This window comes from Podarcis pityusensis, assembly GCF_964106645.2.
Source record: "Podarcis pityusensis genome assembly, chromosome: 1".
Classification (NCBI taxonomy): domain Eukaryota; kingdom Metazoa; phylum Chordata; class Lepidosauria; order Squamata; family Lacertidae; genus Podarcis; species Podarcis pityusensis.
Window position 1 is genome coordinate 31005714 of NC_138028.1, and position 16653 is coordinate 31022366.

Sequence of the window (16653 nt, forward strand, 5' to 3'; positions counted from 1 at the left end):
ATAGCACACCGCGGGGGGTGGGGGGTGGCACTTACTGTGGAGCGTGGCCTGCAGCACGCCTGAGCTACGCATCTCTCCTGGGAGTGACGCGGTGGCACGGAACCCCACACTGCCCAAAACAGCAGCGTGGGGCTTGCATGTGCCAGATGGACTCTGTGGGCAGATCGCCGCCCCCCTGGGCGGATCACCGTGGCACCCCTGGGTGGTGCCCTCATGCGCAGATCGCTGCGGCGCCCCCATGGGTGGCTCACCCTCGCACGCTCCGGGTGCAGCTAGCTACGCCCCTGCTGTTTCCACTACTTTTTCTATCATGTTGCCATTCATCCAGGTTTTCCCTGACATTTTGCCAATTTGGCAAAATTGCCCCTGATGCCATTTTAATACCCCTGAACCAGGACATGTCAGGAATTTTCCTGACGTATGGAAAACCTATATAAAGATGAATTGTGAAGGAGCCATATGATGGGGGGGGGGGAAACAGTTCAGTCCAAATATATTTTGCAGAGGCCATCACAATTGTAAATGGCTGTGATGTATCTTTATGATTCAGCACTATATAAACATTTATAGAAATAAAATAAAAATGCAATGTTCAGTACTGGTAAAAAAACAAACCATTGTGATTTTTCAAAAAAATAATAATTTTAAAAAGCTGTACATTTGCAAGTAAGCAAGCAAAGGAGACAATCTTGAGTATTAGAATTCTCACATTATTGGGAAACAGAAATTCCATTTCTTGTCTTTGCCTGGAAGCAAGTAGTTAAGATATTTTCATATTTATATATCTATCTTTAGATTGTTAAGAGCATCAGAGATCTCAAAAACTCCTTAGTGAAAATGATGTACTAACTAACATTTGGAACGTGTCACTAAAACTGACCTCCTTACTCAAAAGTTGGAAAACAGCCAATACAACAAGGGTTCCGGGAGGAGCCAGGAAATTACAAACCAAATGGCATCAGTTCTAAATAAATTAGTGGGAAGCATTTGTAAAGATAGGAATTATCAACCACAGAAGACCTAGCCCTTCAGGGGAAGAACTAGTGGTTTTCTGCAATGGAAAGTCCTCCTCACCAATCTTTTGGATTTCTTTGCAATTCAACAGGCTTGTACTTAGTGGTGATGCAGTAGACATTATGTATATGGACTTCCAGAAAGCTGCTGACAAAGTCACTCAACAAAGGGCCTTCCTAGGTAAATTTAGCAGTCACATAACAGGAAGGGTCCTCTTATCGATTAGCAACCAGTTAAGTAACAGGAAGCAGGAGATAAGAGTAAATAGACAATCTCACATAGGTGGAAAATATGCAATGGGATATTCCAAATGTTTCTACTGTAGCCGATCCCACTTAACTTTTTCATAAACAAAAAAATAAACTAGATTGACAGGGCGGGCTACCAGAGACCCACTCCCGTTATAACCCTCTATCTTATTTTTTCTCATCTGTGGAGGTAAAGGGCAATAAAACTCACTACCTGAACCAAGCAATTTCTATAAGAAAAAGTTGCTAGAGACAGAGATACGACCTGCTGGCAGTGATTACGGTAGAACATGGGTAGAAACATGTAAGGAGCCTCTCAGTTAGTGGGAAATTATATATATATATATATATATATATATATATATATATATATATATATCTCCCCCACCTTTTCCCCTGGGTGGCTCACAAAAAACCCAACCACAGATAGCTAAACATATAAAAGACAATAGTTAGAATTTGAAATGATGTAAAAACAACTCTATAAAAATGCAGATGGTAAAAACAGCACAACACTAAAAGCTAAAGGACCCCTGGATGGTTAAGTCCAGTCAAAGGCGACAGACAGCTTTCTGGGTCATGTGGCCAGCATGACTAAACCGCTTCTGGCACAACTGAACATCGTGATGGAAACCAGAGCACACGGAAACACTGTTTACCTTCCTACTGCAGTGGTACCTATTAATCTACTTGCACTGGCGTGGTTTCAAACTGCTGGGTTGGCAGAGGCAGGGACAGAGCAACAGGAGCTCAGTCCGCTGTGCAGATTCAAACCGCTGACCTTCTGATCAGCAAGCCCAAGAGACTCAGTGGTTTAGACCACAGCACCACCCACGTCATTAAACAATGACACTGGATATCAGGATAAAGTCTGGACAACGGCTTGGAAGGTTTGGGGAGGGGCTCAGAAACCTGGGAGGACCGTACAACACTTGGCGGCACAGAGGAACCTCCACTGAAGACAGGCATCCTGTGTTCCTACGGGATCTGATAGGAGACAATGGATCTGTGTCACGGCAGGAGTGCACACAGTGCTTGCTCCTGTTTAACAAGCCTATTTGTAAATGAAATAAACACTGCAGGAACACCAGGGCTCTCCCATGCTCTCTCCAGAGGAAACCAGAAGAAGGAGAAGTCCATAGAATGTGGACTGATTGGCCAAGTGGTGAACATAGCTGTCAACTTTTCCCTTTTCTTGCAAGGAATCCTATTCGGAATAAGGGAATTTCCCTTAAAAAAAGGGAAACGTTGACAGCTATGGTGGTGACGTACAGTGGTACCTCTGGTTACGTACTTAATTCATTCCGGAGGTCCATTCTTAACCTGAAACTGTTCTTAACCTGAGGTACCACTTTAGATAATAGGGCCTCCCGCTGCTGCCGCGCCACCGGAGCACGATTTCTGTTCTCATCCTGAAGCAAAGTTCTTAACCCGAGGTACTATTTCTGAGTTAGCGGAGTCTGTAACCTGAAGCGTCTGTAACCTGAAGCGTATGTAACCCAAGGTACCACTGTACAACAATAGGCTCCCTACATGGACTATTCCTAGAACCCTTTCTGCAAAATTTTGCATCAGTTGAAACTTCTGAGCGCTTTTTAAAGAAGCTAAGCCAAGCACACTCTGATTCTAAGAAGTCCCATTTGAAGAATAATTGAAAGGCTGTTCTAAAATGCAATGCCTGGGCAACCTGTTATCACACTTACTCAGTTTTTTCCAAGCTTAAGTTGTTGTGTTTTTTTAAGTATTAAATTCAATCTAAAAGTAGACTGCTTATTTGCATACCTATCATATGGGACAGTCCGTATTTGAAAAAGAAAAAAAGTCCCACTGACTCTGCATATGCATTGCTAATTGGATGAGGACTGAAAGCTAAGAGCAGGCCAGAAGAAAAGTAGGACAGCTGAAAAAATGACACAGGCGAGCCAGCCCCACCTTTCCATATGCCACAAGGCCCCAGCAACTGAGTGCAGAGGTCACGGGGAGCAAAGTGGTCCTGGTCCTGTGTTGTTCTGGGTCTTCTAAACTGAAAGTAAGACCTTGACCCAGCAACACTTCATCAGCCAGTGCAGTTCTAACAGCACTGGTGACATATGCTGAGGATGGGCTGCTCCACAAAGTCATCTAGCTGCTGCCTTTTGCACTAGCTGCAGCTTCCAGACCAGCCTTGAAGGTAGCCCAACACAAGCACCTTGAAATTATCCAGTCTTGAAGTTACCAGTGCGCACATCACTGTGACCAACTTGTCCCTGTCCAGGAAAGGCTGCACCAGCTAGAGGCAGTAGAAAGCGCTCCTCATCACTGCAGACACCTGGGCCTCCAGCATCCATGATGAATCTAGTAGCACTCCCAGGCTATGAACCTTCTCCTTCATTGGGAGTGTGGCCCCATCACAAATAGGTTACTGAGCAAGCTACTGGACCTGGAAACCACCCATAAACAGAGCTTCTGGCTTAAGAAGGATCCAGTTTCCGTTTGTTCACTCTCATCCCACCCACCACTGAGTCCAGATACCGACCAAGGACTTGCACAGCCAAAGCTGATTCAGATGTCACAGAAAAACAGAGAAGTGAGTCTTCAATGTACAGGTGACATCATGCCCCAAATCCCCCAGTGGTTTCATAGAGATTTTAAATAGCGTTGGAAATAATATGGAACCCGAAAAGCAATCAGCCAATGCTACTCTCTGGAAATGCCCCCATGAGTAATGGTGGAATAGTGGTTGGGAGCAGCAGTACTTCTGAGTACCAGTTGCTGGAAACCAAAGGAGAGGAGAGTGCTGACTTGGTTGGATCCTGCTTGGTGCCTTTCTCACAGGCATCTGGTGGTCCTTGTGAAAACAAGATGTTGGACTAGATGGGCCATTGGCCTGAACCAGCAGACTCTTCTTATGTTCTTAGGTAACCACTATGACACAGTCACCTCATGAGAAGAGAAGACTCCCTGGAAAAGACCCTGATGTTGGGAAAGATGGAGGGCACAAGGAGAAGGGGACGACAGAGGACGAGATGGTTGGACAGTGTTCTTGAAGCTACCAACATGAGTTTGACCAAACTGCAGGAGGCAGTGGAAGACAGGAGTACCTGGTGTGCTCTGGTCCATGGGGTCACGAAGAGTCGGACACGACTAAATGACTAAACAACAACAAACAACAACATGACACAGTGGGTATCAGAGGAGGAAGGGAGTGATCATCAGGGGTAGGAAAGAGGGACAGAGGCTAGTGTTGCCTGTGGCACCCCAGTTTTAAGATTTTAAGAGGCAGGGGCGACTCCCTGATTGTAAAAAGTATAAAAGGTGTGTGGCTGTAACATGCAGCTACCTTTATTTACCTGTAAGATTCGTCCTGCTGGCAGTCAGCAAAAGATCTCCTTTGTTGAAGAGTTTTTGATTTTAGCCTGGTCTCTGTCCATTTATTTCAGGTCAATTTCCCACCTGGGAATGAGTGGCGGGGAGCCAATTTTCCCATGACACCTTTCATGCTGATTTGGCCGACTTAGGATGCTGGACCCTGCTGCAGAAATAGTAAGGGGCCTATGACCCCAGACCACTGGTCCTGCATTGACATGCAGCACTTGCCCATTTTTAAATGCTCTCGGTACTTGCTACAGGTATGATGCTCTTCAGCGATTCCTTGAACACAGGAGGCATATCACCACAGGTCCCACCCCACAATGTCTGCTCCTGCTTGGCACAAGGTTGCTTGAAGGACCCAGGTGTGGGATTCAGTTTCTCCCCATGGGGCTTCCTGGGTTTCATGATCTTAATCACAGCAACGGTGAAGCTGTTATCTGTGTTAGGATAACAGAGATTAAAACTACAGCCCGGGTTTCAACCTCTGTACAAGCTGCAAGAAGCCAGGATTTTCTCAGGGAGGCCATAGCAGCTGTGCATTATTGTTCAAGTACTTGCTTCTCTGCTCAGTATATTGCTGAATGGAAGGAAGATTTCATGTTATAAACACTGTGATGCACAGTTATCCTAGTTGGGAGACCATTCGGAGGAATCCAAGAAGACTTATTTCCCATCTCCTTCTAAATATATTATTAATATATGGCTTCTCTTCTTGCTGTCTCTCTCTCTCATTTCCTCTCCTCTCCTCGCGTTCCTTGGGGGTGTCCAACTTCGTATTTTGGAAGGTCAGTCAGTCTACAGCTTGCACCCAGACCTTTCTCCCTGTACATGTTACAGAAACTTTGTGAGTACAAAGTTACACAATTTTTAGAAGACATCTGAAGGCAGACCTGTATCAGGAAGTTTTTTATGTTTGACATTTTATTATTTTTTATATTTTGCTGGAGGCTGCCCAGAGTGGCTGGGGAAACCCAGCCAGATGTATAAATAATAAAATTACTACTATTAATGTTATTACAAAGAGCATAAGTACAACCTTACATCTTCTCCCCCCCCCCAAAAAAAAACTCCAGCCACCCCAATATGTCTAACCACCTTCACTGGCATCTGACAAATTTCTGGTTTTAAAAATGCATTATAAACCCAGACTAATTCTTTAATCCATAGCAGCCAGACTCTCTCTCTCTCTCTCTCTGTGTGTGTGTGTGAAGCTTTTCATGCCTGACATTTAATGCAAATTAGCTGATGAGGTAGTTTAGGCTGCGTGACAGCAAATGATTTGCATAGAAACATAAACAACAGTTAATGAAAATTGTGTGGGCCGAGTCTTCCATGACAAGTGACAAATTAACAGGCTCGGTGATTCACATTCTCTGTTTGTCTAAAGATTACCTTACCATAACGCCACTGGCATGTCACTCTTAAATAGTCAAGAGAGGCTTCTGCTTCTCTGCTTCTCTGGTCGCTGAGCCCTGGGCTGCTTCATGCAAATCCCTCAAGTGAAGAAAAATCAAGCAGCGCAACTGAGCAAAAAAGCTAAGCACTTCTTAATCCACATTGATTTCGGTGGGAGAGAATTACACTTCTGCTGTTTGATTTCCGAAGTTTTGCTCTGGCACTCTAACCACACCATATGCTTGAGCTTCTTCCTCTCCAATTTTTAAAATTGGATTTTAGAAATGGGGGGGGGGGGGGCTGGCCAAAGAGGGCCAGGTGCCCCTGAAGGATCTAACTAGATGAAGGACAAAGGCCAGAGACGAAAGTAATGATGTGTGATCTGAGCTAACAACAGGGCCAATAATGCAGGTCGCTAATAGGTTCAGGAAACATGGCACTAATTATGAAGCGGTCAAAGGGAAAAGTCATTTTGACACATGCATGTGAAATAGAAGTTTGATCCTTTTACTGAGTGGTTCAGGAGCCTCCAAACATCATGAAGATTTGCCTAATTGGAAAAGGAGGGAGACTAGGGGAGAAAACCAGAATGGTCTTGGCCATGCCCCTGTGAACTCCTTGGCCACCAAGGAGTGGCTCTGTTCTCTGTTGGGCAAGGGATCCTTCCGTGAAGCAGCAGGTTTGTAGTTTTCACTCCTGCGAGGAGCAACGCTGATATGGTTATATATTTAATGGGAAAGCAGTTACCAAATTCAGTGACATATTTCCAGCTGAATTCATCTCCAGTAAATTCAGCCACCCGCTCTCTTTCTCTTCTCTTCTGGGATTATGCATGATGTGCAAACAACAGGCAAAGGCTGGTCTGTCAGGGAGCTTTGAGTGTTTCCCCAGAGGAACCACAAGCAACAGCTCAACAAGTTTATTCTGTGGAAAAGTGATAACATCAGTGCAAGGTGAGTGTTACTGGCAAAAGAGTTTGTCCCCAAAGTTTCATCTGAGACAACAAGCCACAGTGAAACCTCTGATATCCAAAGGTTACTACTTTCCTCATTCATGCCCAACTGTTTCTCTACAAAAGGGTAACAGGCTGTCCTGGCTGGGTTTGACCCCTGTTTCTGAGACATTCACAAGATGACTTCCTGGACAGCTGAGAGCTGCCATCAGAGCAGCCAAGGTATAAATACAGTGGTACCTCAGGTTACAAACGCTTCAGCTTACAGACTCCGCTAACCTGGAAGTAACTCGGGTTAAGAACTTTACTTCAGGATGAGAACAGAAATTGTGGGGCGGCAGCGCAGGGGCAGTGGGAGGCCCCATTAGCTAAAGCGGTACCTCAGGTTAAGAACACTTTCAGGTTAAGAACAGACCTCTGGAACAAATTAAGTTCTTAACCAGAGGTACCATTGTACTGTATATTCCTTCCCTGCTGAAAAAATAAGGACTGAGGCCTGTAATACAGTGAGGTTGGAATGAGGAGCTATAGTCTCTCCTCAGGACTAGGTAAAAAAGTAATGGATCCATGGAAGTCCAGTCAAAGGCGACTATGGGATTGTGGCGCTCATCTTGCTTTCAGGCCAAGGGAGCCGGCGTTTGTCCACAGAAAGCTTTCTGGATTGTGGCCAACATGATTAAACTGCTTCTGGCGCAATGAGACACCGTGACAGAAACCAGAGCGCATGGAAACGCTGTTTACCTTCCTGCTGCAGCGGTACCTAATTATCTACTTGCACTGGTGTGCTTTTGAACTGCTAGGTTGACAAGAGCTGGGACAGAGCAAAGGGAGTTCACCCCGTCGCGGGGATTTGAACTGCCGACCTTCTGATCGGCAAGCCCAGTGGTTTAGACAAACAGTGCCACCTGCATCCTCATAACTATATCACTTCAGATGGGGAATAGCAACTTTGAATGTTCTCCTGCATTAAACACCTCATCTACCCACACTTGTAAGCAGCCAGTGTGGCACAGCAGTTAGAGCGTTGGACTAGGACCTGAGAGGCTAGGGTTAAAATCCCCACTCAGCCACAAAGCTCTTTGAGTTTGGTCAGTCAACCAGCTACAAATTTACCAAAGGGTAATATCATCTAGACCACATTTTACCAGATTCTCCACGAGAATATCATGGGGAACTTTGTTGAAAGCCATACTGAAATCAAGATACATTACATCCACAGCAAACCCCTGATTCACTAAGCTTGCAACCCTATCAGAAAAAGAAATCATTAGTCTGGTATGACTTGGTCTTGAAAAACCCATGCTGGCTCTTAATGATTGCAGCATCCTTTTCTAAGTGCTCGCAGACGGACTGTTTAATAATCTGTTCTACAATGTTTCCTGGTATCATTGTCAAATGGACCAGTCAGGAGTGGCCTGAGTCCTCTTTTTCTCCTTCTCGAAGGGGACAGCATTTGCCCGACTCCAATCTGCAGGAAGCTCAGCTGTTTGCCAAGAATTCTCAAAGATTATAGTCAGAGGCTCAGAGATTACATCTGCAAGCTCCCTTAGTACCCTTGGGTGCAACTCATCAGGCCATGGAGATTTGAATTTGAATTCTTTCATCATTTTTTCTATTATCACCAGGCTGGAGACTGTTTTCCTTTTGGGCAAAGTAGGTGTTGAGCAGTTCCACCTTTTCGCTGTCACCTAATAGCATTTCCCCACACTTTCCACACAGCAGACTTATTATTTGCTTGTTCTTCCTGTTTCTTTGAACATAGCAAAAAAAAGCACACCCCACCATTTTTCTTATTTTTAATCTCTCTTGCAAGCCTGAGCTCATTCTCAGCTTTGGCCTCCCTCACCTTCTCCCCGCAAGTGTTGGCTTCCTTCGTGATTTGTTCCTTCTTGCATTTCTATAAATGCTCCTTTTAAATCTCAGGTTTTCCTGTCCCCAAACTTAAAATCAGTTTGCTACATTTCCACGTTCGGGTTGTGTTTTTTTAAGTCCTCACAAAAACTGCCTGGTGTTTGAGTTCACATTTCTCTTTATGTACACATTTTTTTAAAATACACTTTTGTGTAATATACACATTTTTGAAAGCATTTGTCCCTAATATAGTGCGTTTTTGTATGTCGTTTTCACTCGTATGAGTTTTTATGTACACTTTCCCCTCACATACACGTTTCTGCATGCATTTTGGGGGGTTAGACTGCATCGCAAATGCAGAGAAGCTTGAATTCCGAAGGACGTTTGTGTTCAGTACACATATTGTTTCAGGAAGTGTGAAAATGAATTTGTCTCCCATCCCTTTTAAAAATATATATATAATATTTAAACAGCTGCCACAGGACTGTCAATGCAGAACTGTGATTGCAGTGCACAGGAAGGGGTTTTTTTTAACACCCTCCCCCTGCTGTGGTCCTGAGGAAACTTCTGGACCCCTCCTCCTGGCAGGTAAGGAGTTTTTCTAGGCTTCTTTCTCGCCACTGTAAGAACAGGATGCTGGACTAGATGGGCCAGATCCCCCAGGCTCTTCTTAAATTCTTATGAGGGATTCCTTCATTGTGGAGCCAATGGGAACTTCAGAGAGGGAATTTTTGTCTGGAATATGACGATGAGGACAAGGTTAGCCCCTTCCTCATGTACAACCGTCTCCGGTTCTTCTTGGGGTGGGAGGGTGCCCACATCAGCTTTCTATTTAAAGAACAAAAACCATGCCTGTGAATTACCTGCACGTAAACTGCACCATGTTTGGTTCGCCCCTGAGTTTCACTGTCAGAACCTGTACCTTGGTTAAAGTGGTACGAAGCTTCCCGTCATTAGTCTCCAAGCCCAGCAGCTTTTCACAGCTTCTGCCTTTCAGGCGACTCTTTCCTACATTGACTCATCTGCCGCTGAGCTCCTCCAGCACGTTGCAAACGATGCTGGAGCATATTATAGAAAACACAGTTCATTCAGGGCACCAGGCGCATGGGGAATTTTGCAGTGGCTTCACATTAACCAAGCGAGCGAGTAGCAAAGAGCACACCTAACATACCCATGAAGATATCACAGGAGACTCTTCTGTGGCAGTGAGCAAACTACTATCTAGGGAAGCTCATTTGCCATTCCTTTGCCTTGTTGACAACCTCCTGAGAAGCTTCCAAGGAACTCCAGAGCAGTGCTGGCTTGTGAGGGGCCTGTGTGGCAGAGGTAGTGGGGTTCTCTCAGCAGCAGCTGTAGAGCTGTTTTTCATTGGGATGAGGATGGAGCAAGATGATGGAGGCAAGGTTTGGAGAGGTCCCAGGTGGGTGGCGCTGTGGTCTAAACCACTGAGCATAGGGCTTGCCGATCAGAAGGTCGGCAGTTCGAATCCCCGCAACAGGGTGAGCTCCCATTGTTCGGTCCCAGCTCCTGCCAACCTAGCAGTTCCAAAGCACACCAGTGCAAGTAGATAAATAGGTACCGCTCCGGCGGGAAGGTAAATGGCGTTTCCGTGCGCTGCTCTGGTTCGCCGGCTCCCTCGGCCAGTAAAGCGAGATGAGCGCCGCAACCCCAGAGTCATCCACGACTGGACTTAACGGTCAGGGGTACCTTTACAGGACTTTTGCCACCCCTGCGCCCAGGTGCCAATGAAGGATACAACATTACTGAGGCATAGTATTAAATACTCTGCTGGATGCCCCCAAGTTTATTGCCTTAAGATTCTTGCAGGGCCCAGCTCTGTTCTCTGCGTGCCTTTTTCAGTCTCATGTTAGAACTGCAGACTTTTCCACACAGACACCTGGTTTGCAACATTCTTTAGCACTAGGGAGAGGGATCCCATTCAGATACTGTGCTTGCTGGCCATTAATCTCTCCTGATCATCTCTGGGCAACATACCTGCTACCATCCTGTTGCCATTGGAGTTTGATTCCACTCCGGTAAAGTTAGCCAATCCAGTAACACAACAAGAAGAAACACAGCTTCAGCAGTCATGTCCATTTCAGAACTAACAGCAAGAAACTCGCCATCTGAAGCTGCATTAAGCTACACCTGGTCATTGGTCCATTGTTGTCTGTTCTGACTGACAGGCAGTAACTCTCTAGGGTCTCAGAAATAGGCCTTTATCAGCCTGAATACCTGAGATACTCTGACTGGAGACACCAAGCACTTAACCTGAGATGTTTATCATGCCAAGCGTATCCTCTTGTTATGGGCTGTCTCCGCGATGCAGCCCTGCAAAATAAGCAAATAGAGCAAAACTGATCTTTACCTGTGTGTTCTGGGGTACTGTGTGTGTGTTCCTGTCACCAGTATCAAGCCAAAGTAAGCGGCCTTTTGTCTATAAGCAAATCAAAGGAAAATATCAGGCTAGCAAACACCTCCCTAGATGCTCTGTGGAAATGCCTCACAATATTTCAAAGCAGCCAGTAGATGGCAGAAGAGAACTACTGATCCATGCAGTCAGCAGAACAGTTTACAATCACTTCAAACCTGTGCATTCCAGCTTTTCCAGATAATGCAGTTTCCCCAGCATATTTTCTCACACCGCGGTCATATATCCCAACCCACTGCAATGTAGGAATCTTTCACTCGAACCCATAACTCTGAGATTAAGAGTCTCATGCTTTATCAGCAGAGCTATCCCTCAGCCTAAATGATCAGGGCCATGTTGCCCCAGTATGCTGCAGCAATGTCTCTTAAACTGGAAGAAGCAGTTGTCAGACAAGGACTTGGGAGACCAGGGTTCGAATCCCCGCATGGCCATGAAGCTCAGTGGATGACCTTGGGCCAGCCACTGCCTCTTAGGCTAGCCTACCTCACAGGGTTGTTGTGGGGATTGAATGAGGAGGGGGAGAACCATGTACACAGCCCTGAGCTCCTTTGGAGGAAAAGGTGGGCTAGAAATGCAGTCAATATTAAATCAATGAGATTGTCTCATCTGTTTTTCTGTTTGGGATGGTTGGTGCTCAAGTCAGCCTCACAAATCCTTTTCCTGAAAGCAAGGTTAGATCTTGGCATGGGTACCATTTTGTGCCTAGCGAAAGTCAACATTATTCAAAAGCAGGTGATATGCTGACCTCAGGGGAAAGATCGTCCATCTGCAAAATTTCGTGTTTGCTGATTAAAGGTATACAGGTCGGAGCCAAACAGTACAAACTGAGAGCATTTGCAGATGACTTAGTATTGACGTTACAGGAGCCAGAATCTAGTACTAAAAGGGTTTTAGAATTAATTCAAGAATTTGGTCAAGTGGCAGGATTTAAACTGAACAAGCTAAAAACTAAGGTTTTAGAGACAAATTTAACACCGATTGAAAGAGAGAGGTTTCAGAATGAGACAGGCCTGACTGTGGTTAAGAAAGTGAAATACCTGGGGATTAATATGACAGCCAAAAATGGGAACTTATTTAAAGATAATTATGAAAAATGTTGGACGGAAGTGAAAAAAGATTTAGAAATCTGGTCAAATTTGAAGCTTTCACTGTTGGGTCGTATTGCTGTGATAAAAATGAATGTATTGCCTAGAATGTTGTTTTTGTTTCAGACATTGCAAATTGTGGACAAGATGGACTGTTTCAAGAAGTGGCAGAGAGATATTTCTAGATTTGTCTGGCAGGGCAAGAAGCCCAGAATAAAATTTAAGATATTAACTGATGCAAAGGAAAGAGGTGGATTTGCCCTGCCAGACTTTAAACTTTATTATGAATCAGCAGCTTTTTGCTGGTTGAAAGAATGGCTACTTCTTGAAAATACAGACATTTTGGATTTAGAAGGTTTTAACAACGTATTTGGATGGCATGCATATTTATGGTATGATAAGGTCAAAGCACATAAAGCATTTAAAAATCATATTGTCAGGAAAGCACTGTTTAATGTTTGGATAAGATACAAGGATTTATTGGAAAATAAAACCCCAAGGTGGTTGTCACCGATGGAAGCGAAAGCTCTGAAAAGGCTCAATATGGAGGCCAAATGGCCGAAATATTGGGAAATTTTGGAACAAGAAGGAGACAAATTGAAATTGCAGAGTTTCGATAAACTAAAAAACAAAGTGAGAGATTGGCTTCATTATTATCAGATAATGGAGGCATATAATTTGGATAAGAAAATTGGCTTCCAGGTGGAAAAATCAAAACTAGAAACAGAACTGTTAGAACCCAAAACTAAGAATTTGTCAAGAATGTATAACTTGCTGTTGAAATGGAATACTCAGGATGAAACGGTGAAATCTGCTATGATTAAATGGGCACAAGATGTTGGACAAAATATTATGTTTGCTGACTGGGAACAGTTGTGGATCACAGGTATGAAGTTTACGGCATGTAATGCCCTAAGAGAGAATATTATGAAAATGATATACAGGTGGTACATGACCCCAGTCAAGCTTGCAAAAATCTATCATTTGCCTGATAATAAATGCTGGAAATGTAAAGAAACTGAAGGTACATTCTTTCACCTTTGGTGGACGTGCCCAAGGATTAAGGCTTTCTGGGAAATGATATATAATGAACTGAAAAAGGTATTTAAATATACCTTCTTGAAGAAACCAGAGCCCTTTCTTCTGGGCATTGTCGGCCAATTGGTGCCAAAGAAGGACAGAACTTTTTTTATGTATGCTACAACAGCAGCAAGAATACTCATTGCAAAGTATTGGAAGACACAAGATCTACCCACTTTGGAAGAATGGCAGATGAAGGTGATGGACTATATGGAATTGGCAGAAATGACTGGCAGAATCCGAGACCAGGGAGAAGAGTCGGTGGAAGAAGATTGGAAGAAATTTAAAGACTATTTACAGAAATATTGTAAAATTAATGAATGATAGAATGATGTTGGATAGTAATTAAGCAGTTTCCAGCTGTAATGCTCTAAGAGAATATAAAAAAAGGGTTATAAATAGGTTAAAATCTAATGGTAAGGATTTGCTGAACCAATAAATTGAAGTGGAATACAAAAAAGGGAGGTACGAGGAGGTCCGGGAAACAAGCTAAAGGAAAATAAGTAATTGAAAATATGTGTGTTTTTAACTGTTTTTATTTTGTATTTTTCTCTCTTCTTTTTCATTTTTACTGTAATATTTCAAAAAACCTTAATAAATATCTTATAAAAAAAAATAAAAAATTTCGTGTTTGCATATATTCCTTTATCTTTCACATGATCATCTGACTTTTTCTAAAAGAGTTGCTGCTGGCCTGTGAAGAGATTCTCTCATTTGTTTCCAGTGGTTCACACAGTGCTTAAAATGCTTCACTTCAGTTTCCTCAGCATAGTGGGGCTCTTTTAATCTTTCGGCAGAGTTTCCTCTAATTATTGCTACCCTCGTAGGTTGCTGATTCTCTACAATGGTTCACTTGCTGTCTTCACTTTTGTGCTTGTCTCCCTTTAAAAAAAAAAAGTACATTAAGAAAACACTAATACCGCCCTGAAACCTCCAGGTAAAGGGCGGTATATAAGTAATAATAATAATGATGATGATGATGATAATAATAATAATAATAATAATAATAATAATAATAAATGTTAAAATGGATATAACTCTCCTGGATGAGTGTCAGGTTCATTATATCAGCTATATTCCACCATGACCCTATCACATTTGCAACATTGCCGATTTTCCACCTTGCCGCAATTTCCATTCTATCCAAGGTCAAAATATTTACAATCAGCTGCAGATCATCATATATTATATAGATCAGGGATGAGGAGCCTGTGGCACTTCAGATTTTGTTGAACTGAAAATCCCATCCTCTCTGTTTGCCATGATGGGTCTTGGGAGTTCAACAACCTCCTGAGGACCACAGATTCCCTGCCACTGATGTAAATTATCCTCCTAAATCAAAGCTTGGAATCTTGTTTTCTCATTCCTTTGGTCTAAAGCAAGAATAATTTGTCCTGTTATGGGTCTGCTAAGTTAAGCAGGAGAAGCAATCCTCCACTAGTTCGTTACTGGAGTAAAGGTCCATTGGATGGTATTCAATTAAGTTTTACTCCGAGTAAATACACTGAAATTGATGGTGCTAACTTAAGTCATGTTCATTAATGTCTTCTCTGAGTTTTGCCACAGGATTTACCAGAATGGCATCTTACTTTTACTTCTTTTATAGTGGGGTGAAATTAGAAGGGAGGGAATGCCTTGAGTCTGGTGCTTCAAAGAGTACTTGAGCTCTGTCACCGTTCTCTCCCGAGGATCACTCAATTTATGCAACCATTGCCCTTGGGTGAACCAGGAAGCAAATCCGGCTTAGCAAATCGACGGTCATTGGGTGTCTTTCTGGATGTGCACCACTAGAGGGCAGTAGGAACATTTGAAACCGCAGCTATCACTGGCTATGCTTGAGAATTTAAGTATGTCAGGCTTGCTTTCTGGTAACCAAGCAATTCAATAGGGAAGGATAAGGATTTCCTGGAATATGTGCCCTGCCAGTCAAGTTAGGCAATTCAGCATCTCTTAAATGTTTACTTGATACATTTTATATTCTGGGAGTCATAATCCTGACATTTATACGGAAATTATTAGAGTCTTCTACTTAGACTGAGATACAAAAAAGGTAAGATGATATCTGTTGTTTTCTGGAACCAATGTGGCAAAAACTGCTAATACTTATGGTTCAGAAATAAGGCTTCCAGCAGTTTTACTGGTTCTGATCCTGCACTTTTAAGAGCCTTATGACATGCCAAAATTGAGCATGTGATACCTTTTTTGGCCTGGATGTAAAGAGATGGGGAAAAGATTCTCCACAATAACACCTGCATTCTGGGTTGGCATTAAAGGCACAGGAGCATGCCAGGAAAGAAAGAAAAATTAGCAACCTCTGAGATTATGAGTCTTTCTGCTATGAATGGTGGTTGGTTGGCTTATAACCTTTGCATTGTTTTGATTTGCTGGTCTAGTGCTTATTATTTGTGTTTTGGATTGTATAACTGGTTTGATGCATTTTTAAATGCATTTTTAATTTGTATTGTGTACCACCTAAATAATTATACTGATGAATACATATACAGTGGTACCTCTGGTTGCAAATGGGATCCGTTTCGGAGCCCCATTCGCAACATGAGCAGAATGCAACCCACATCTGCGCGTGTGCAGGTCGTGATTTGCCGCTTCTGCGCATGTGCGTGACATCATTTTGAGCGGTGAAACCCGGAAGTAACCCTTTCCGGTACTTCCGGGTCGCCGTGGGACGCAACCAGAAAATGCTCAACCTGAAGCAAACGTAACATGAGGTATGACTGTACTGTATAACACACTGCTAACAAAAAGGCCCCTAAACTGATTGCGCATGGGATTAGCACATGGCTCAATGGTAGAGCACATGATTTGTGTATAGATGGCTTCAGATTCAATCCTGGCACCTCCAGTTAAATGGTCAGGCAACAAGCAATGGGAAATTCTTGAGAGCAATGGCCAGTCACAGAATGAACATAGGAAACTGCCTTGTTCTGAGGTCAGCTATTGATCATAGAATAGTTGTAGTGTTGGGAGGCATCCCAGGGGTCATCTAGTCCAACCCCCTCCAATGCAGGAATCTCAGCTAAAGCATCCATGGCAGATGGCCATCCAGCCTCTGCTTAAAAACCTCCAAGGAAGGAAAGGCCAAGAGAGTCTGCTCCTCTGTCGAACAGCTCTTACTGTCAGAATGTTCTTCCTGATGTTTAGTCGGAATCAGTTTCAAAGGAGTCAGCAGGGTGGGGGGAAGGGGGGGCTTTTCAGTCCCATACTTGATTATTGTAACTCACTCTACGT